Source organism: Octopus sinensis, linkage group LG18 (assembly GCF_006345805.1).
Source record: "Octopus sinensis linkage group LG18, ASM634580v1, whole genome shotgun sequence".
Classification (NCBI taxonomy): domain Eukaryota; kingdom Metazoa; phylum Mollusca; class Cephalopoda; order Octopoda; family Octopodidae; genus Octopus; species Octopus sinensis.
This window is the reverse complement of record NC_043014.1, coordinates 37,655,794-37,678,969: the sequence shown is the minus strand read 5'-3', so window position 1 is coordinate 37,678,969 and position 23,176 is coordinate 37,655,794. Positions and strand designations below refer to the sequence as shown.

The 23,176-nt window shown below is 39.1% G+C and overlaps 1 long non-coding RNA gene across 1 annotated transcript in view; it reads left to right on the top strand.

Moving 5' to 3' along the window:
- The first annotated feature begins 8,050 nt into the window (after positions 1-8,050).
- The window catches only part of LOC118766996, a 29,908-nt gene continuing 14,782 nt past the window's right edge, over positions 8,051-23,176 (top strand). The window contains exon 1 of the long non-coding RNA XR_005002917.1: positions 8,051-8,181. This is a non-coding gene — a long non-coding RNA (uncharacterized LOC118766996). The remainder of the gene's footprint in view (positions 8,182-23,176) is intronic.

Genomic DNA, 23,176 nt, shown 5'->3' with positions numbered 1-23,176 from the left:
TGTGGTTTCGGGTTCAGTCCCACCGTGCAGCTCCTTTACGCAAGTATCTTCTACTATAGCTCCGGATAGATCAGTGCCGTGTGAGTGAATTTGGTTGACGGAAACTTCGTGAAAGCCCATCGTCTCTCTCTTTCTCTCTCTCTCTCTCTATATATATATATAGAGAGAGAGAGATACATACACACACTTTCACACTCGCACACACACACATATATATATATATATATACATACACATGCATATACATACATACATACGTGCATACATACATGCATGCATACATACATACATATATATATATATATATATATATATATATATATATATATATATCCCTTCCTTCCTGAGCGTCCAATAATACTATATTTGTTCCACGTCCTCGCGTTGTTGTGTTTTCATGTTTGGATTAACTATATATATATTATATTATATATATATATATATATCTATATATATATATATAATATATATATATATATATATATATATTATATATATATATGTATGTAGTATGTGTGTGTGTGTGTCACCTTCTCCCTGTAACTTATTGGTTTGGTAAAAATTGAAAAAATAATAAGTACCTGGCTAAAAAAAGGGGGGAGGAAGTACTGGGTTTTCTTTATTCGACAGAACTCTTCAAAGCAGTGCCCCAGCATGGTCATAGTCCAATGACTGAAACAAGTAAGAAATAAAAGATGAAAAAAAAAATTTAAAAATAAACGAAATTTTGCTATTATAATATAATGTATTAATTAAGTTATATATGCCATAATATAACATAATGTAATATAATATTGGCTAATAATTCATTTTATATGGTGATATTTCAACAAAATTTAAATACTTATATACTTCACATTTTAACTGTACTTATCTGTAATTATAGTCGCTTAGAGAGAGAAAAAAATCCGTCATGTCCTTAAGTAGGAACCATTCATTAATTTGTGTTTTAAGCACTACTAAAGTAAGTAGTTCTCAAGCATTTTTCAACTGTAATTTCTATTTTACTTGGGTGGACCCTCCTAGCCATCCGACGTTTAAAAGTTCATATTATATTTTTATAGTTAAATATTATTAGGAATTGTATTTAATAAATTGTTAGGCGCAGGAGTGGCTGTGTGGTAAGTAGCTTGCATACCAACCACATGGTTCCGGGTTCATTCCCACTGCGTGGCAACTTGGGCAAGTGTGTTCTGCTATATAGCCTCACGCCGACCAAAGCCTTGTGAGTGGATTTGGTTGACGGAAACTGAAAAAAGCCCGTCGTATATATGCATATATGTATGTCTATATGTTTGGATGTCTATGTTTGTCCCCCCCCCCCCCCAACATCGCTTGACAACCGATGCTGGTGTGTTTACGTCTACATAACTTAGCGATTCGGCAAAATAGACCGATTGAATAAGTACTTAGGCTTGCAAAGAATAAGTCCTGGGGTCGATTTGCTCGACAAAAAACGGTGCTCCAGCATGGCCGCAGTCAAATGACTGAAACTAGTAAAAGAGTATTGTAAAAAATATAAGCAATTTATTGTACATAAATTTTAATAATAAAATCTTATCTTGATCCCAAAGGACTTTAGTGAATAGAAACAAAAGTTATGCAGTACCGGACCTCTTATCCGACTTCTAGAAATCCAGGGACACTGCAAAATCGAGACTGTAATCTCTATTTAATAAAAATAGACCGTTTTTTGAAGTTGGTTAATTGTATCTGTTGTTTTAAAAATAGTTTTGTTCTTTATTTTTTTTTTCATGTGGATTAACAAAGATTAAAGACACTCACAAGACCAAAGCCTTGTGAGTGAATTTGGCAGATGGAAACTGAAAGAAGCCTGCCCTCTATGTATGTGTGAGAAAGAGAGAGAGTGAGAGCTGGTGTGTTTACGTCCCCGTAACTAAGCGGATCGTCAAAAGAGATCGATAGAATAAGTACCTGGCTTAAAAAAGAAAATAACTACTGGAGTCGATTAGTTCGACTAAAATTCCTCAAGACGGTGCCCCAGCATGGCCACAGTCTACTGACAGAAACAAGTAAAAAGGAAAAGAATGATGAGATATTTAACCTGTCTCCAGAAAACTGGAAATTCCAGATATCCAGAATCACTTCTGATCCCAGGCTTGCTCGATCTTTGACTCAGTACCGTAGTTGTTTCACCAAACCAGTCTAAATTCGCAATTATTTTAAAGAAATTAATCGACTCACAGAGGGAGTGTATTTTAGCGAGGAATATAGAAACAAACGGCTTGAATTTTTTTCATATGAGATATACTCTCTCTTTTACTCTTTTACTTGTTTCAGTCATTTGACTGCGGCCATGCTGGAGCACCGCCTTTAATCGAGCAACGCGACCCCGAGACTTATTCTTTTGTAAGCCCAGTACTTATTCTATCGGTCTCTTTTGCCGAACCGCTAAGTGACGGGGACATAAACACACCAGCATCGGTTGTCAAGCAATGCTAGGGGGACAAACACAGACACAAACACACACACACATATATATATATATAATATATACATATATACGACGGGCTTCTTTTCAGTTTCCGTCTACCAAATCCACTCACAAAGCATTGGTCGGCCCGAGGCTATAGTAGAAGACACTTGCCCAAGGTGCCACACAGTGGGACTGAACCCGGAACCATGTGGTTGGTAAACAAGCTACTTACCACACAGCCACTCCTGCGCCCATACCACGGTTTCATAACTCAAAACATCAAGCTTTAAAATGACTTGATAGCTGGGTAGGTGGAAGCTACGAATGTCAGGCAAAGACCGAACATGTGTTTTTCAAGGAACGGCCTGTCAAAATTAAGGCGCGTCTTTGTAAGACTGTATGCTTATAATAAGCGATCAAATATGATGTGTGCGTGCGTGTATGTGAGTATATATATATACATACGTACATACATACATATATGCATGTGTATGTGTGTGTGTATATATATATAGGATCTAGTTTTTCTCATTCGCAAAATGAACCCCACCCCTTAATTTTACTCAAATTGCTTCAATTTTGGTGTATTGATGCATCTCTGAATTTCGTTTACGATCAACCAATTACTTTATCTCGTAAATTAAAGAATCTGATGTTATTTGGAATTAAAGTTGGGAAATTTGGGCAATTTTAGCCAATCAACAGACAGCGTGGCATTAGCATCTTGTTACCATGACAACAGCACGCTGTGTTATGGTTCACTGTTGTCTATGTTGATTTTTCACACTTGATTCTTCACACCGCGTGATTCTTTTCACCTGCGTGTTTTGTTTTAATTTTTCTGTGTGTTAGTATATTACATATTTTTCTGTGCTTTTGTGTGTTAGTATTTTTCTGTGCTTTTCATTTCATATATTTTTAGGACTCATTCACTCAGATAGCTGGATTTATGATTTCACCAGGTTAATTCTCTCTTTTCTCTTTTACTCTCTCTTTAACTTGTTTCAGTCATTTGACTGCGGCCATGCTGGAGCACCGCCTTTAATCGAGCAACTCGACCCCGGGACTTATTCTTTTTGTAAGCCGAGTACTTATTCTATCGGTCTCTTTTGCCGAACCGCTAAGTGACGGGGACGTAAACACACCAGCATCGGTTGTCAAGCGATGTGGGAGGGACAAACACAGACACACAAACACACACACACACACACATACATATATATATACATATATACGACAGGCTTCTTTCAGTTTCCGTCTACCAAATCCACTCATAAGGCATTGGTCGGCCCGGGGCTATAGCAGAAGACACTTGCCCAAGATGCCACGCAGTGGGACTGAACCCGGAACCATGTGATTGGTTAGCAAGCTACTTACCACACAGCCACTCCTGCACCTAAATTAAATTAAGAGTATTTCTTAAGCAGTTAGCTTCAAATTTCAACAGCTTAACTGACATTTAGCACGCGTAACAGGAACTGGGAGGGATATAGTGGAACAGAGAAACTGTGGGTGATACAGATAATTAGATATTATTTTTGAATTCTGCATGCAAAAACGTATAGCGTACAGGCATTCTTTTCCTTGGGACAAATTCTTTATTGACTAGTGTTATTCTTAACGTAGTTTACAAATCCAATCATGAAAACGTTACTCAACTTTGGAGTTTTTGAGACAGACACACACACACACACTCATGGACTTATATATTAATGACGTACATAAATACATGGCAGGTATACATAATACTCAAGTACGCATAAAGAAAACACATGCAAACAAATATATTAATATAATAAATTTTAACAAATGATAAAAGCATACAGTCAATGAAGAGACAAAAGAACGAGTAAGATGATACATGTTGATTTTATTAGGAATTTCTGTTTATCTAGAAACCTACAATGAACAGGTCAGACGCTAAATTTCACAGGGTACAACCTTAAAGTTGACACCGCCTCGCTAAACGCAGAAAATTTCTGTCTCACTATTGGCTAAAAATACCCAGTTGTTTCGATTTTTAAATCTCTATGAATCTTTTCTCCAATTTTTTCCCTCCACATCATACCTTCATAGCAATGAGACTGGAAGGTTGCATTTTTATAACAGATTTTCAGATTTTTTACTTCCTTTTAAAAATGCATATTTTGCGAATGAAAAAAATCTAGATCCTATATATATATATGATAGAGCGAGTATCCACATATAAGTGGCAGATAGGGTGCAGAGCTTGCACCGAAAACCATTAGGCGGAGAATCCGCCTGGGGTTAAACTAGTTGTAACATTCATCCGCCACATATATGTGGCTATTCCCTCTACTGTTTAGTATACGTTAGTACTCTATCTCTTCTTCAGATTTTATAACTAGCTATTATATATATATATATATAAACAACTTATAAACAAGGGCAAAAGAAAAATTATTTCCATGCCAATATCAGCATATTGTTATTCTCTGTTATCACCATATTGGCATGGAAATAATTTTTCTTTTGCCCTTGTTTATAAGTTGTTTATAATTTTAACCTTTGAAGGTATTTTAATATGCTGCCACTTTTGATGAAATTTTTTTTTCTGAAAAAAGTTTCATCCTATATTAGTAGTAGATTTATTAACATTCGCTTAGGGACTGGTAACCACTATAAGCTGTGGTTCGAAATAGTTCACACGTGTGCTGAGGCTGGCTAAAGGATCTTACATTTAGATATAACTGGGGTACTTATGTGTATTCATGACTTTTGCTTATGCTTTTTTCCATAGGTGCATGTAAGTATTTCATTTATTTCTTATCGTATTTTCTACTGAAGAGGGAAGAATCCATAGGATTAATCCCGAAATTGATTCAATATAGAAATAACGAACTTTTTTTTTCAAATTCTGTTGGCTAGCTTTCCTCGATTTCAGCACGACGTATATTTATAGTGAGTGTATAATGAAATGTGGAAATTGACGATTTAAAGTCTGTTATCAGCATAATGGCATGGAAGTCATTTTTCTTTTGCCCTTATTTTTAAGTTGTTTATAATTTTAACCTTTGAAGGTTGCCACTTTTGATGAAATTTTTTTCCGAAAAAAGTTTCATCCTATATTAGTAGTATATATATATATATATTATATATATATATATATATTATATATATATATATATATATATATATATATATTATATATATATATATATATATGCATACACATATGCTCATATAAATATTGTTTATATACACATATGCATACTTATGGTGCCATTAGTATATGACGTTCAGGCGTAGAGGTTCATGTAAAATGTGATTCTGAACATTTTATTCTACAACTATAACAAAGCTGGGTTAGTAAATGTTTTCTTTTGTTTGTTTTTCCTTGTTTTTTGTTGTCACATTTTTTTCAGTAAATAAGAGAAACGCTGTTTAGTCCCCAATTTAACCCCATTCAGACCAGATATTTAAAAAATAATTTTTTTTTCGCCTTGGGAGATTTCGCTTTTGTCATCACAGCTGATATTAACATTACCACCGATATTGATATCTACAATTCTGTCACTTCTGTGAACTATCTTAGAAGACGTAAGTATTTTTCCTACTTGATCTTTGCATTTAAATCAAGATGTACTCCGGTGCTATGAAAAAAAGTCGTGAAGATTCTTCCTTCTGCCATATGAACAGATTAGAGAAACACCAGGATGAATCTCACCGAAACGTAAACCACTTGACAGTTAAACAGCTACGATATCTGTTTATGATAACAACCCAGAGAACTACTGTGCCAGAGAGTAATCGTTATTTCAATTCCTGTGATGTTACAGATCTTCCGATTATATTCAAAACCGGCCCAAAGCTGCCATTACAGATCGACAAGAATGTAAACAAACTGAAAACGCCAGCGCCTGTCAGTTCGCTATCTTCGATCAGACAGACGACAGTGAAATATACACAACGTAACAACTGAGAGTAATTTTTATAGCTTCTCTATGCTTATCGTTAAGTAACAGATTTTTTTTTTCGACGAGAGTAGGCTAAAAAAAAAAACCACCATGATTGATGATAAAACCTTCACCACAGCTGTGGGAAAGCAGAATAAGGAAACGGCACTAGCCTTCATAATAGGCTACTGCTACAAGATGTTGAATTTTTATATAATGTCACTTATATACATATTCCAAGAAAACTTTGGAAGACCAGATTGACATGCCGAACTGGCTTGCCATAGTACGTACAAATCCTGTAGCCAAGAATAAAATCACTGCATCGCTGCCTTAACAGAGAACTATAGGGCCATAACCTACCTTAACATTATGCACAAATTGTGCACGGGCTTTTGGAACCAATTTCTCCAAGACTTGTGAGTCTAATGATATAGTCACTGATGAGCAAGCGATGGAAAGAAAGGAAAGTAAAATCCGCAAGATCCTGACATCGACTGCAAACTTCCACAGAAACAATATTGGGAGAACCTTGTATCAAAATAAGAGAAAGAGAGGGGGGAAGACGCTTAAGGCCAATGCAAACAGTCTTTGAATGTTATGTGCTATCACTTAGACAGAACCTGTTAAACAATGGCAGCAAAAATAAATAAACCAGCCAAGTGCTCAAAGATTTAGTGAATAACACCATGCGAGTCAGCAATGAACTCCTCAAAAAACATTCACTTCCTGACAACCTCTCGTGTAAACTCAGAAATTCAGTATTAGCATACCTCGGCGAAGACTTGCAAGAGAAGCAGTCCGTATACCACAAAAAAGTGATGCATGCTATGTTTTTCTATAAACTCGAGAAGGATGTTAATACTAAAATGAAATGTTTCCTCTCTTGAACTCGTGACCGTAACATCGTGTCACGTCTTGAACGCTATGCTTTTGCAATCCAAACGCAGGATATAGCTGAACAGACGAGACACTAGCGCACTTAAAACTCCTACGATGTAACCGGAAATGTCGATTACGTTACTCTTCTATCGAGGATATAACATGTGTAAACAGCAGCTACCCCAAAATTTAATCGTGATACTACCTCTCCTTACAAAATGATGGTTGTTTTTTTTCTTTTCATACACTACCGTCAGAAATTAATTAGCACCCTTGATTTGCTCTTCACTCAAGGTATGTGCTGTCACCTAGTGGCCATATCTCGAACTATTGCTTTGTTGCGAGTTCACTGTTGCGCAGAACGATGACGTAACTTTGTTTGCAGAGCAGTTTGAGAGTCTACAGCCTTATGATGTTGACATAGCAGTGCAACAACAACTTGGAGTGCGGATGCAGACGAATCTTCCTTTGTTTATTAGATATAGGTAGCGCCTCGCAAGGACCGAAGTCACACCATACTAAGTTTTCTCATCGCGTAAGACGTTTTGAACAGCTCATAGGTTAATTGATTTAACCTATTTAATGTAGAAATTTGAGAGTTCTACGTCTATTTGTGGTGTCCTGTACTTGTAAGTTTATATATATATATAATATATATATATATATATTATATAATATATATATAAAAAGACAGAGAGAGAGAGAGAGAGGTTTCGCTAAGGCATTGCGAAACAAATAACCTAGTGTAGTACTCAATATAGATATGCCTCAGAACGAAGTGTTAATCGAGTACAGATCGGTTATAATAAAATAAGATGACAAAGGAATAAACGATTATCTTACGAACTTCATGAGCTAACAGCTGTTTCTGCTATAAGATGCAGTGGGCTCACAGTTTAGTGCTTGAGTAACACGTTATAGCTTCGTCGGAGCCTCAAATATGAAGTGCAGTTTATTGGAGGGAAAAAATTACATTTGTAATTTTTCCCCAAATAATTATAAACCGGTGTTGGTGTGTTCACATCCCCGTTAATTAGTGGTTCGATTAAAAGAGACCAAAATAATAAGTACCAGTCTTTTTTAAAAATAAGTACTGGGATCGATTCATTCGACTTAAAATCCTTCAAGACAGTGCCCCAAAATGACCGCAGTCTAATAAGTGAAATAAGTAAAAAAAATAAAAGATAAAGCCAATAAGTAATAGCACAATCCCCCATCTTAAACAAATTTTTAAAATCTTTCCGTCTTGACCAATACAAAGTCCAAAACGCACATTTCAAAACACTAGTATCGGTTCAAGGATTTATATCAGTGTAGGGTTCTTTTTAGTGATTTTATTCAAGGAATGGGAACTTTCTATTTGGTTGCCACTTTTCAATTTCTTCAATTATTGTTCCAATTGATTTCATATTTGATGTAATGATGTAGCTTGGTATTGCAATCATTGACATGAAATTCATTTTCGCTATAAATCAATTAATAAAATCAATTTTAAAATTTCGCAAATTATGGGTAATTTTAACCAGTCGAAAGCCACAGGCATATGTCGCTTATTAAATGCTTAAAACACATGTGGTATTAGGTAGTCATTTGTTTACTGTTGACAACACGTGCAGTCACGCACAAAATTACAACTTCTAAATCGAACTTTAAACTTCTAATTATTTTCTGGAAAAAGGGAATTAGCCCCTGAGATTCAGCGTGGAAAATTACATCAAACCAAATTTTAAAATATTCACTAGATTTTAAGATTTCCAGAGGTGTAACCAAACAGAAAAGACCCAAGGAATGATTAAGTCATGCTTTTTGATCCATACCAATAAAAATAAACACGGGTTCAGATGCAGACACAATATTCACAGATGCATACACGCATGCAAGTGTACGCGTTCAGGTTTAATGTCACGTCAAGTTTAAACTATTTCGATATAACATTGAACATGAACACCGGAAAATGCTACCCTTACAGAAAAGCATAGAAAATGTCTTTATATATTAATATAAACTCTGATCACTCACCACCAATAATCAAAAGATTAATCAGCAATATAAACCGAAGAAACACAAATTAGCAAACGTCACTCAACCATAAAATACCATTTACAGTACGAGACACTCCCAAAGTCTCCCATAAACGCATGCGCCTTTAATTAGTTTAACAGATTAATTAAAAAAAAGCAATTTCACATCCAATAGTAATAATAAGAAAGCAACAAAACAAACAGCCCCGAACCCCCTTCAGTAGCAAAATGCTCGCACAAACAAACAAGTTTCTGAAATTTTCTAACCTTGACTAATACAAAATTCACATTAAGAAAATAAGTTTATTATACACACACACACACACACACACATTGAAATACAATACGAAACTTACACCCAGTTCTAATCAACGAAATAAACTTGATCAGTAAACAAACAGTTTTAATTAGATTAACAGATAAACTCAAAAATAAACTGCCCAATACAAATAACGCGACGAAACGAAATGCAAATACTCAAACACGCCCATACCTAGCAAATACAAGGCCGGAAATAATAAAGATAACAACAACATCAACAACAACAACAACAATAATAATAATAATCAATTCTTTTTTATTGGCCACAAGGGCTGACACGCATGATTACATAAAGGGACAAGACAGGACGAAAGGTTACAAAGGGTTTTGTCCGTTTGTTAAAAAAATCCGTGTAAAAAACTTTAAAGCAATGATTATTAAAAACAATGAAAAACTCCCAAAATGGGGAGACGTCTCGAAATGTTCCCGGTGGAAAAAACCCTACAAAAGCCAACGGGAGCCTGGTCAAAAAAAAGGGGGTGTAGAGAGTCCCCTTTCTTCTCCTTTTACATTACCTTTTTCTTTGAAATCACAGGCGAAACCTGAGAAACGGTCCATTTATACAGGCCAGTCTCGCACAATTCACCCACCTTTCATAAAACTTGCTATCGGACAGCACTTTCCTCTCTAACCTCATCTTCCTTTTCAAGTGAAACTTGAAAAAGTTGATGAGGCCTTGACCAAAGAGGAAAGTGTCTGACTTTAGCCCTTTCAAACGAGTCCACCACACGACTTCTTTCGCCACAGCCACAAGGCACAAGAAAACGGCCTCGCCCTCCTTGTTAAAGGAGGACGGCGGGGCAATCTTCACTATGGATTCGGCCGATAGTCGGATCCGTCCTACACGTGACAGTAGCTGTTCGACATAAACCCATATTTCAGCAATACTCGGGCACTGGACGAGTGCGTGCAGAACGGTTTCGTCGTCCTGGCAACACCTCGGGCAGGCCCGGCTGACGGCACTTCCGTGCCGGTAGAGTTTATCTCGAACAGGCAGAGCCCCTCGGTAGCACTGCCAGGCGAGAGACCTCTGGAAATTATCCATCGGCCCCGGCCCGAAAGTCCTCCGAACAGACCGCTCAGTTCGTCGTCTTCAACGCCTAGAGTTTCCCCGAGAACGTCGTCGCATTTTTCCTCCACTAACCCTCTATAGAACGCTAGAGTGGAGCTGTAACCGACCGCATTGCCCGCCTGGTGGAGGGCGGAGAGGGCTTGACGGCACTCGAGGTGCCAAGCGCCCTTTCTCGGTCTACGTTTGATCCAGGTCTGCAGCTCCGTCAAAGAGACGAGCTGCGGAAAATCGCGTCTGACAAAAGACGACCACACCTGTTCACCGTCTAGGAAGCGCTTGAGATGCCGCAGCCTGAGCGCATGTCTGCGCAACAGCAACCACGGCATTCCAAGGCCTCCGTTCAGCGGTCGTTGACAGCAGATGGATCGCCTGACCAGTGGCACCTGACCCTTCCACAAAAAGTCGAAGAGCAGGCGTACCAGCTTGGCCAACCAGCGGTCGGGACAAGGGACGACGGTCAAGCGGTAATAGATGACGGATGCGATGTACGCATTCGCCACCTCCGCTCGACCTTTCAGGGACAGCTTCCTCTCGGCCCATTTCTGGGTGAGACGTGCCACCCTGCTCGTCACCTCTTCCCAGTTCTTATCCACCTGGAGGTCCGGACCGAACCAGACCCCGAGCAGTTTAACGGGTCCGTCTGTCCAGCGCCCTACGACGCTGTTGGACGGCATGGGCTTGCCTCTCCAGGTGCCAGTTGCAAGCCCACAGACTTTTCCGCGTTAATCTTTGCCCCTGTCACCGCTTCGTACTGGTTTAGCGTCTCGCCAATCAGGCCAATGTGCCTGTGGCTCGACACCACCACGGTGACGTCGTCGGCATAAGCAGACACGCTGTTTCCGCCTCCTAGATCGCGCGGGATGCCCCTCAAAGCCTCCAACTTGCGCAGTAATGGCTCGAGAGTCAAAATGTACAAGAGGGAGGAGAGAGGGCATCCTTGGCGGACCGAACGCGAGATGTCGAACGGTTCCGAAAGGTGACCGTTCACCCGTATCACCGAGCAGATGTTGCTGTATAAAGCAGCGATCCACCCGCGGAAGACTGGACCGAAGCCGGCTGCCTTGAGGACAGCTGCCAGGTACCGATGGTCGACCCTATCGAAGGCTTTACTCTGATCCAAGTTGATCAAAGCCCCCTGATGCAGTACCTGGCAGTTGCTCTCATTTGTCCTGATGTAGTACCAGGCAGTGGCTCTCATGGCGGCTGATCTTAACTGATTGGAATGTGTTATCATGTACATTGTTTTATCTTGATAAGATGGGCTACAGCAAATATTCTGCTCAATACCACAGATTTGCTTATCAGTTGTTTGACCATAACCAGTTGAGCATGTCCCTTAGTGACTGACGATATGTGCATCTCTGATCACAAGTAGAAGTAGTTGGGGAGCATCATAGCCGTGTGTTGAAAGGAATTCTTAGAGGTTGGCTACTCAACCTGAAGAAAATTCTAACTGGGCCCCACCTGCAAGGTCATGTGCTGTTTATCTTGATATGAGATCACCATGTCGCGCACATATGGTTGTGATGCATGTGCCTGGTGTACCCTTATCAGATGGGTAGTCATGATGGGTATACTGGGCTTCGTATATTTTACCCCAGTGTCACTTTGATAGCATGCACTGCTCTCTCACTCAATAATAATAATAATAATAATAATAATAATAATAATAATATTAATAATAATAATTTATAACAATAATAGTACGTAGAACAAATAGGGGCTACAATAAGGGTGGAGCACTTGCAGAAAACAGCACTGCTTGGAACCGCTCGAATACTCCGGAAGGTGCTCGAAAAATAAGAGGTGTTACCTTAGTTCACTGGTAGTGAACAGCTGATACTGTAGTACATCTCCAGTGTTAGAAGCTGTGCAAAGGCAATAATGATGATGATGATGATGATAGCCAATCAAGCGACACAAAACAACAGTCAACCAACAGACGAAAAAACAAACAAACCAATGAATAGGTGCGAATAAGAAACCACATCCACATCAACAGATATCAATAAATCACCACACCAAGTTGTAAGAGTTTACTCCTGAAGATCGCAGCGACGTGAAATTTGAGTCACGAGTTTAAATAAACCGTATACTCTACAGCATATATTGAGCACTCATTTCTTATTTCTTCGACGCAATTCAACGTCTGTACACATAGATGTGCGTGCGTGCGTGCACACTCGTTCGCTCGCACATACACACACGCACACGATTCAAACACGACACACATCTGCACAGTTTCTGAAAACCAGTTTCCGCTCACAAGGTATTGGTCATCTTGAAGCTAGAGTAGATGATACAAGCCCAGAGTGCTGCACTGTGTTATCGAACCCCAATCCATGTGGTTGCGAAGCGAACTTCTTATATATAGGCATAGCTGATTGCGCTTATGCCTATATATTACATTAGGCAAGACGGCGAGCTGGCAGAAACGTTAGCACGCCGGGCGAAATGCTTTGCGGTATTTAGTCTGAGTTCAAATTCCGCCGAGGTCGACTTTGCCTTTCGTCCTTTCGGGGTCGATTAAATAAGTACCAGTTACGCACTGGGGTCGATATAATCGACTTAATCCGTTTTTCTGCCCTAGTTTGTCCCCTCTGTATTTAGCCCCTAGTGGGGAGTAAAGAAATAGGTATTTCGTCTGCCATTACGTTCTGAGTTCAAATTCCGCCGTGGTCGGCTTTGGCTTTCATCCTTTCGGGGTCGATTAAATAAGTACCAGTTACGCACTGGGGTCGATATAATCGACTTAATCCGTTTGTCTGTCCTTGTTTGTCCTCTCTGTGTTTAGCCCCTTGTGGGTAGTAAAGAAATAGAAAGAGGTATTTCGTCTGCCGTTACGTTCTGAGTTCCGCCGAGGTCAACTTTGCCTTTCATCCTTTCGGGGTCGATAGATTAAGTACCAGTTACGCACTGGGGTCGATGTAATCGACTTAATCCGTTTGTCTGTCCTTGTTTGTCCCCTCTATTTTTAGCCCCTTGTGGGCAATAAAGAAATAATATATTACATTAGGTATGACGAACCACTGTGCAGCTGCTCTTTACATTCATATGCTTAACTTCTTGTTTTTATTAAGTTCGATCAGAGTACAATGCCAACCAGCTCACGTTTATAGTAGGATTTAGTGCACCCAAAAGTGCCTGTTAACATCCTTTGCGTGGGAAGAAACAATTAAAACACTCTACGTTTTCCGGATACTCCTACTTTAGCTATTGATAACGTTCAGATATTGCTTTTACCAACATTCTACAACTGGCGTGTCTCCTGTATTCCGGCTCTACTTGATTTTTGATAATTAGTGCGCTAAGGCTATATCCTTTGTACCACATAAACATTAGTTCATTTACAAATTACTGGTTCATTTTTCGAACGACTGTGAAATTCATGCTGTCGTCGTCGCTGGCGTCCTTTTATTGCGTTTTATACGCCTTTACGTCGAGCTTGCTTTTCCTTCTCTTTTTTTTTCCCGGTAGTTTTCACTTCCTCTGTGGTTTCCATTACGACCCCATTGTCACAAGACGATAGCGTAATATATTTGGTCGGGAGACGGGAGGGCTTCCGTTCATTGGGTTCTGGAACTGAGAACAAGACGGTTTCTCCAGACCCTTGCAGAGTTGGAAACAGTGCTGCTTACCGATGTTGCTGTTGATTATTCTCCTCTTCCCTCTCCTCTCGCTGTTCCTTTTGGCTATAGCAAGAGGAGGAGGTTCTTCGGTTATTTTTGGTTAGGTCCTGGCACTGCAAATTACAGAACTAGGACATGTGATGTACCGAAGACTGAAGTCTGCAGTTGTTTTCTCTGTTGCTTTCATTACTTTTTATTTTCTCCAGATTTTCAGAGCGAAAAGCTTTCAAATGATTCATGTGTCCACAAGTATAACAATTGTACTTTTTGCCTTCCACCATTTATTTCATGCTTTTCGTCAGGGCCGACGGCGGGGTACAGCTCTGCTATGGCTCTGTGATTTTCGAAGATAATTGGGACTTGTTAGTCCATTCTGAACCTTCCTGACCGCATATTGCCCCTCCCTTCCTTGTATTGACCACTTCCCCAAATTACAATACAAAGGTAGCAACAAGTCAGGGATCAACACACACACACATACACACACACGTGCGCGTGCGCACGTCTGCATTAAATGATCTGTTGCAACAATTTTCGTAAGTATAAACAAAAACAGCATCGCATGTATATATTAAGTTGAGTAAAAAGTAAGCAACGGTTTGAACTATGAAGAATTTGGACTGGATTTTTGAAGAGTTTTGAATTATTTTTAAATCATTTTTTTTTTGCAATTGTCTGATAATAAAGACATAGACTTGCCCAAACTTTGCCTTTCCTCCTTTCGGGGTCGATTAAATAAGTACCAGTTACGCACTGGGGTAGATATAATCGACATAATCCGTTTGTCTATCCTTGTTTGTCCCCTCTATGTTTAGCCCCTTGTGGACAATAAAGAAATAAGAATAGACATGGAAGATTGTCACGTAACAATCCAGGAAATTGCTCACGAAGTGAGCTATTTCCCACGAAGTGGGAAAAAGTTCAGGATCAGTGCATTCCAATTTAACGGAGGATTTGTGCATGCAGAGAGTGTCGGGAAATTTGTCCACAAGGTGTTGGCGGAGCAGCAGAAGCAGCTCCGCATGGAAATCACTGATATACCATGACTATCAAAGGTATTCCAGCTGTAAACTATTCAGTCGTTATGGCGTATATAAGACAATATTATTCACAATGTTTTTCTTCTGTCTTTATGTTCTGAGTTCACCGATAATCAAGAATAAATTAACACTGATCTTTATTTCACCGTTATTCCAATCATCTGTGACCGAGTTGGCCGTGAATTTTGTTTGTGCGTCGTTCGAGAGGTTAGTGAAGGATTGTTGAATTGGAATTATATTTGTTACTAGCAGTATCGCCCGGCGTTGCTCGGGTTTGTAAGGGAAATAACTATATAAGTATTTTTAGAGAGTTACTTCCCTTATATAACCCGAGCAAAAATCATTAAAAATGCGGAAAAATGATTGTAGATTTTTTTTTTAATCGCAGACTCATCGTAGACGCGCGCTAATACCCAGAAGGGCTCGATATGAATCACGACTATAAAATGCCCGCTTTTGGTTAAACTGCACCGCAAAATGTGGGAGTAGTTAGGAATCTAAATCGGAGTAGACAGACACACACACACACAACTTTAGTTTTATATATAAAGATTAATTGTTGTGTCTTGAGACACTTGTTTTTGTTGCCTTACAGCAGTTTTGTTAACGCTGTCCTCTTTGTTAGCATTTTGCCCGGCGTGCTAACGATTCTGCCAGCTCGCCGCTGTTCGTTTTCATAAACCTGTAGACGTAAATGTACGACGCTATGTTATTGTAACAGTGAACGTAAATAGACGCAAGTTCGTTGACACTTGTGTGTTTGTGTGGCCTCGTTAGATAACGAAAAAAAAACAGGAGCATTGTCTCGAATGCTTCGGGTAATACCGGCGTCAAAGGGTTAAGCTGATTTAATAGCAAATTTGGTTGCTATGCAAAACAAGTCCTGCAGCAAAATAGATTTTCTTACGTTTGACTCATCGTTAGTTTTAGTATCAAATAAGGGAGTAAATGTGGAAGTTTATAATCTGAAATCATGGCGGTAAACAATTGAAGCGTGGAAGATGTTTGTAAGCCATTTAAGAACACACCAAAAAAAAAACGTTAGTTTTACCTCAACATTTAAATTTAATTTGTGTCAAAATATTTTTGTTGCTTTGAAATCGCGAACTACTCACTGACAAAACCAATTGTTTTTGTTTCAGCACACGATCTCAGATCAAGTCACTTGCTATGCAAGTACATCTCCATGACGATAAAGAATAACTGTTTACAAACAACAACATGTGACTAGCGACGTGTCAATGTTGACATTGGTTTATTCTAAAGACGAAATAGAAAGAAATTTGGCGTAAAATATGTTGAACATCTTAGATCCCTTTCATAGCCATTTAAATATCATAGTCTATTTTAGGCTTGTTGTCGTAAGATTTTTTTCTATGTTGTGAACACTTATCCGAATATCTAATTTCAGGCCGTTAAAGGGTAACTTCGTTTGTTTGGAACAAAATAATTCTCTAGTTTCACACTATTAAATACCCTTTTCTTGTATATTTATTTAAGGATTCCTTTGCTAAAATTCGGTAAACTGCGACGAGACAAGGCCGCTGTTGGGCAACCCAAGTGAGAGCGAATTATGTCTGACCCTAACCTAACCCTAACCCTAAGCACGGTTAAAAAAATATTTTTTAAAAAATTATATTCGCCCCAGGATGGGCTTCAGCCATCAACTCTTCTGTTAAAAGCCGATTGCGCGACAGAGATGACATTGAGCGAAAGATAATATTATTTTAGGGCTAACAAAGAGAAATAAATAATATAATACAAAAGCCATCGACTAATTTGTTTTTCTGTTGCATCTTTTATCCTAAATTGAATATACACACACACACACCACACACACACACACACCACACACACACACACACACACACAAACTCAGTTACTGATTAAGGAACAAGGAAATTTTGAACGAAGCGGTTTTACTGATACCAACTAGTATTTCACTGGTACTTTATTTTATCGAGACCAAGAGAATGAAAGGAAAAGGTGACCTTGGCTGGATTTGAAATCAAAATGCAAAGAGCCGGAAGAAACATTGCAAAGCCATTTCTCCAACGCTCTAATTCAACCATTTCGCCATACACACGCACGCACGCCCGTACATACATACATACATACATACATACATACATACATACATACATACATACATGTTTATATGCATATACATACATACATATATATATATATATATATATATATATATATATATATATATAATATATATATATATATATATATATATATATATATATATATATATATACGAGGGGCGTTCAATAAGTAATGCCCCTGACCCACTTCCCATAGCAGTAGAGCAACGAAACTTGGAACAGTTATTAGTGTTCTTCTACATAGGAACCACCCAAAGTTACGCATTTCTCCCATTGTTTGATGCAGCTCTGGAGACCGTTTTTGTAGAAGACCCCAGCTTGGTCCTCCAACAACGACGTGACTTCAGAAATCAAGGCTGCATCATCTGGGAAACGCTTTCCTTTCAAAAACAACTTCATGGCTGGGAAGAGGTGAATATCAGAGGGTGCAAAGTCAGGAGAGTAGGGGGATGGGGGAGGAGTTCATAGCCGCACGCCTGTGCTTTTGATCAGGCGACAAGCGAGTTGTGGACCGGAGCGTTGTCCTGCAGGAGGAGGATGCCTTTGCTGATCTTGCCCCGCCTCTTGATTTTGATAGCTTCTCTCAATTTCCTCAAAAGTGAAGCATAATAGGCTCCTGTAATTGTGGTACCCTTTGCCAGGAAATCTGTCATCACTACTCCGTCCTGGTCCCAGAAGACTGTGAGCATGACCTTGCCAGTGGAGGGCTGCACCCTTGCCTTCTTTAGAGGAGGTGAGTCACGGTGCTTCCACTGCATTGACTGGGCTTTGGTCTCGGGATCATAGTGATGGACCCATGTTTCATCCTGTGTAATCAGTCTTTTGAAAAATTTTGTCTCATCTTCTTGGCACATCTTCAAATTCATCCTCGAGCACTCGACGCGTTCTTGCTTCTGGAAAGATGTGAGCAACTTGGGAATCCATTTGGCAGACACCTTTTGCATATGCAAATGGTCATGAATGATAGCTTCCACAGACCCGATACTAATCTTGACCTCATGGGCTATTTGGCGAATAGTTATGCGTCGATCTTTCAAAATGGCAGCCTCAACTTGACGGACAGATGCCTCATCAATGGCAGAAGGGGGGCGACCAGACCTGGGAGCTGTTTCCACAGAGTTCCGACCATGTTTGAATTCACGATGCCAGCGTTTTACAAGGTCATATGATGGAGCATCATCACCATAAGTTACTTTCATTTCATCAAAAGTCTCCCGTGGTGTGCGTCCTTTCAAATACAAAAACCGGATCACTGCTCGACACTCAACAGGCTCCATTTCACACTTGACTCAGTTCAAACACATGTAAATCAGAAACCACAATTAATTCAGAGCTGTAATTTTCTACTTAATCTATAGAGATATGAATAATTGCACATGCAAAATTTCAGCTAGATCAAACAATTACAAGTGGGTCAGAGGTATTACTTATTGAACGCCCCTCGTATATATATACACACACATACATTAACACGACTTTGATGCAAGTTTGAGGAAGTGCTTCTCCAATGCCTAAAATTATTACGTGATTTTACAGATATTCGTGATTTTTCTTTTAGAATTTTCGCATAAACTGGCGTTGCATATGGAAATGGTACGGAAACATTTGTAATTTATAATTAAAGATGTGTTTAAAGAATTTTCTTTGTCTTCTTTTCATTGTGTGTGTATACATATATATATATATATATCCAACCATGAACAAAGAGAAAATACAACAACGCGAGGACGTGGAACAAGTATAGTGTTATTGGACGCTCAGGAAAGGAAAGAAAGGAGGATTTAACGTTTCGAGCGGAGCTCTTCGTCCGAAACATAGAAAAAGGAAAGGTCCAAGGAAGGGAAGAAGGAGAAAAGGAAATCGCCAACGATACACAATGACAGTAGTTTCTTGTCGTCTGAGTACTGAGTAAGACAGCTCTGCAATTCCTTGCAGAACAACCTGCACGAATGATTTGTTTATAGAGATCAAATGTATGTGCAGTACATTAGCTTACTCCCTCCATCAAATCGACGTTACCTGAACACAGGTGCACAGTGTACCACACGTTAGGTGTCGAAGTGGTCGCAGAGCAACGTGAGATGAAGTGCTTTGCTCAAGAACACAACGCAACTCTCGGTCCAGGAACTAAAACCAAAATTTCGCGATCATGAGTGCAACGTCCTAACCAATAATGCCGCGAGAGTAAAATTCTTTGCGTGGGAAGTGATGTCATCCTTCCAGAGCATACGTGAAAATTTTAATCCCGGTAAACCGCGTCATTTCCTTTTTGTTACGCTTTGAGTACAGACATGTAGTGTGCGCTCGTCAGATTTTCAATTTCACCGAACGCATCGAGCAGAGACATTGCATCAAATTTTTGCCAAAAGTTCGGTTATATATTCAAGCTGAGACTTTCGGCGATGATGCCAAGGGTAAAACAAAGATCAAGAAGTGGTACAACCGTTTCAGACATGGCCGCACTTCAGTGGAGAGCAAAGCACGCCCAAGTAGGCCATCTACAAGTCGAAACAAGAAGCTGGCTATGAAGATTTGGCTAATAGACATGGAAGATTGAAGGCAGCAAGCTGGTAAAAACGTTAGCATATCGGGCGAAATGCTTAGCGGTATTTCGTCTGCCGTTACGTTCTGAGTTCAAATTCCGCAGAGGTCGACTTTGCCTTTCATCCTTTCGGGGTCGATAAATTAAGTACCAGTTACGCACTGGGGTAGATATAATCCACATAATCCGTTTGTCTGTCCTTGTTTGTCCCCTCTATGTTTAGCCCCTTGTGGGCAATAAAGAAATAAGAATAGACATGGAAGATTGTCACGTAACAATCCAGGAAATTGCTCACGAGTGAGCTATTTCCCACAAAGTGGGAAAAAGTTCAGGATCAGTGCATTCCAATTTAACGGAGGATTTGTGCATGCAGAGAGTGTCGGGAAATTTGTCCACAAGGTGTTGGCGGAGCAGCAGAAGCAGCTCCGCATGGAAATTGCACGGGTCATGCTGGATTGTGCAAACCATAACCCAGACTTCATGAAGATCACCATCACTGGTGATGAGATTTGGGTTTATGGTATCTGCTCGATGTGTTCGATCGTCTTGAGTGAAAACGAAAATCCGACCAGCGCGCACTCTAGATGTAACAACAGGGAACTGACGAAACACACCGGCGCAAAAATTTTCCTGCATTCACAGAAAGGGTGGCGTCACCCCCACCCAAAGGATTTTTCCCACGTATCATTATCTTTGGCGGGAAAAAATAAAGTTGGATACTTTGTGAACGCACCTCGTATGTATGTATTATATTTGTATATACTCTTTACTCTCTCTTTTACTTGTTTCAGTCATTTGACTGCAGCCATGCTGGAACACCTCCTTTAGTCGAGCAAAACGACCCCATGACTTATTCTTTGTAAACCTAGTATTTATTCTAGCGGTCTCTTTTGCCGAACCGCTAAGTTACGGGGATGTAAACACACTAGCATCGGTTGTCAAGCGATGTTGAGGGGACAAACACAAACGTATACACACACATACATATATATATATATATATACACATATATACGACAGGCTTCTTTGAGTTTCCGTCTACCAAATCCACTCACAAGACTTTGGTCGGCCCGAGGCTATAGTAGAAGACACTTGCCTAAGATGCTACGCAGTGGGACTGAACCCGGAACCATGTGGTTGGTAAGCAAGGTACTTACCACACAGCCACTCCAACGCCTATATGTATATGTTTATACTCTTTCATTCACCTATTGACCGGTTTTTCACACTGTAAGTTCAGATCACATTGAGTTCAGCTCTACCATCCATCTCGGTTGGGTAAGTAAGTACCATGATTAGCGTTATGGTAAATTTCTCCCCTTGGTGAAAATTTTTTACTTACCCAGCGGGACAATTTACTGATTCAATATTGTCTTTTCTTTTTATTTTTCCTTTCAATTATGATGTTTAAAACCTCGGAGAAGAAAATTTAGAAATAAACCTATTTTGTAAAAAAAAAAAAAATTTTTTTTTTGCGTTATATTAGTGGATTAAACGATCTATATTTTTAATTACTATGTTACTTAATGGGGTGTTCTAATTCAGAAGACTGTATTATATGCTGCTTTTATTGTTCTTGTTATTTGATCTTAAAATAATAATGTTTAAAAACTGTATATTTTTTTTTTAATTTCCTCTTTGTCGGTTGCTTTATTATGGTAGAAGTTTTATTATGGTGTACTCATATTACAGAAGAAAACAGAATTGAGTGCAAATTTACTTTCAAAATGTTGCTAGTGGGTAAATAGAACGAAAATGATTATGTAGAACAGTAATTCTCAACCATTTTTTTTTTTTTTTTTACCTATGGACCACTTTGATTCCCACTTCACTTAAGTCGACTCTCAGAGCCATTTGATATCTAAAAAAAATCCTATTATATTTGTATTACTCTTTTACTCTTTTACTTGTTTCAGTCATTTGACTGCGGCCATGCTGGAGCACCGCCTTTAGTCGAGCATATCGACCCCGGGACTTATTCTTTGTAAGCCCAGTACTTATTCTATCGATCTCTTTTTGCCGAACCGCTAAGTTTACGGGGACGTAAACACACCAGCATCGGTTGTCAAGCGATGGTGAGGGGACAAACACAGACACACAAACACATACACACACCTACATATATATATAATATATATATATATACATATATTCGACAGGCTTCTTTCAGTTTCCGTCTACCAAATCCACTCACAAGGAATTGGTCGGCGCGAGGCTATAGCAGAAGACACTTGCCCAAGATGCCACGCAGTGGGACTGAACCCAGAACCATGTGGTTGGTAAGCAAGCTACTTACCACACAGCCACTCCTGCGCCTGTATGATTAAATATTGTTAAGAATTGTATGAAAATTTGTCAAAATATTTTGTATATTATAGAAATATAACCAATTTATTGCATCTAAGCCTTAAAAACATGATTAAATATTGTTAAGAATTGTATGAAAATTTGTCAAAATATTTTGTATATTATAGAAATATAACCAATTTATTGCATCTAAGCCTTAAAAACAAAATTTTATATGAACTTCCGAGGGCCATATGGACTCCAGTCGAGAACCACTGACGTAGAACGTCATTTGTAAGAGATTTAGCTGATATTTCTAGCAGTTCGAGTGACCACATAGGGACTCTCTGATACCAAACAGTCCGTGACCGTCCTTGGTTCTATGGCTCAGACTTCCTGCATTAAGTGATTAAAACTTCCCATTAAAGTTTCATGTTCAGTTATGGTCGTAACATCAGCCTAATAATGACGAAATTATTTGACTAATTTCTTCGTTATTTTCGGGATTAATAGAAAGAAAAGCTGTATTTCAACAGAAATATGGTAACAAAAAGATTAAAACTGAATTTGAATCATAAAACTTGGGATGGTTTGACTGAAGAATGAAGGCTTTGAATGACCTGTCTGTTTTTCATGTTCGTCCCTTCGTGTATTTCACGTTATTTATATTTATATATGTAAAGTTTTTTTCTATAAATCTGCTCTGATACAACGTACCTATTTTTATAGTTTGTCATCTATTGGAAAGCGGCGAGCTGGCGAAACCGTTAGCACATTGAAAAGTACGCTGAACTGTAGTTCGTCCGTATATTATTTACATTTGACGGATATTTGTCCTCATCTTGCTTGTTGCTAATACAACATTTCGGCTGATATACCCTCCAGCCTTCATCAAGTGTCTTGGGGAAACTTCGAA